The sequence below is a fragment of the Schistocerca cancellata genome, chromosome 5, assembly GCF_023864275.1.
Source record: "Schistocerca cancellata isolate TAMUIC-IGC-003103 chromosome 5, iqSchCanc2.1, whole genome shotgun sequence".
Lineage (NCBI taxonomy): Eukaryota > Metazoa > Arthropoda > Insecta > Orthoptera > Acrididae > Schistocerca > Schistocerca cancellata.
Window position 1 is genome coordinate 81,313,024 of NC_064630.1, and position 1,215 is coordinate 81,314,238.

Sequence of the window (1,215 nt, forward strand, 5' to 3'; positions counted from 1 at the left end):
GACTTACACCATCAATGATGCTGACAGTCTTTTTAGAGTGGCCTAGACATACACACAATATACATACAAAGCACCAATACGCAGTGCAATGAGGGAAGTCTGTCTCATTTTTCTGATAGCTTAACTGGAGCTGACCAGCTGAAATACCAAGCCAGGAAGTAAACATCAACAACTGCATGCACCCTGTAACATCACTGGGACTGAGATCATTCTTTATCATTCACTACTGTTCATTACTCATTACTACATCTATTAAAACTTACATTTGGCCCAGTTTTTTGAAATATGCGTACAGCCAATGCATATTATTTTATCATTTTTACTTTGAATTATTCTTCAGAAAGCACTTTTTGATTTTATATGAGGGTTGGTCTTGGATCTTTAGTCACAACTGTATGTGTTGAGTTGGGGCATATATTCATAGCATTTTTGAACATGCTCAATAACTACAACATATTCACATAACAGAGACTTTAGTCATCAATAATACTTTCCCCTTTACTATTTACAACAGTCTGCCAATGCTGGGTTAACTTTCGATTCTGTGACTGTAGAAACTACATGGTTTTGGGGTGAAGAACTCTTCAGGCTATGTTTGCATTGCATTTTCATCTTGAAAGGAATTTTATTGAAGAATATTTGCCAGAGAATGGAAAAGGTGAAAATCTGAAGGCACAAGTTTGGGTGAATAATGTGGATGCAGAATGAATTCCCAACCCAGCTCCTGTATAGAGTTCTTGGTCAGTCTAGCAGAAGGCACTGGAGTAGCATTACTTCACGCAGTCTTCCTGGTCATTGTTCATGTAATGTGTCTGCAACACATTACATTATTGATGGTGAAGCACTGCATACTGCACCATACTGTTCCTGCTCCACCAGATGTGTAACATTATGGGCACAGGTCATTGTATGGGGAGTTGCTGCTTTGTTTGGGCTCAGCAATTCCTTCCTTTTCCTTATGTCAGCATAAAGACATATTTAAAAACAAAGATTCCATGACTTACCAAACGGGAAAGCGCTGGTAGATAGGCACAATAAAAAACACACAAACACACACACACAAAATTTCGAGCTTTTGCAACCCCCGGTTGCTTCATCAGGAAAGATGGAAGGAGAGGGAAAGATGAAAGGATTTGGGTTTTAAGGGAGAGGGTAAGGAGTCATTCCAATCCCGGGAGCGGAAAGACTTACCTTAGGGGAAAAAACAGGAAAGTA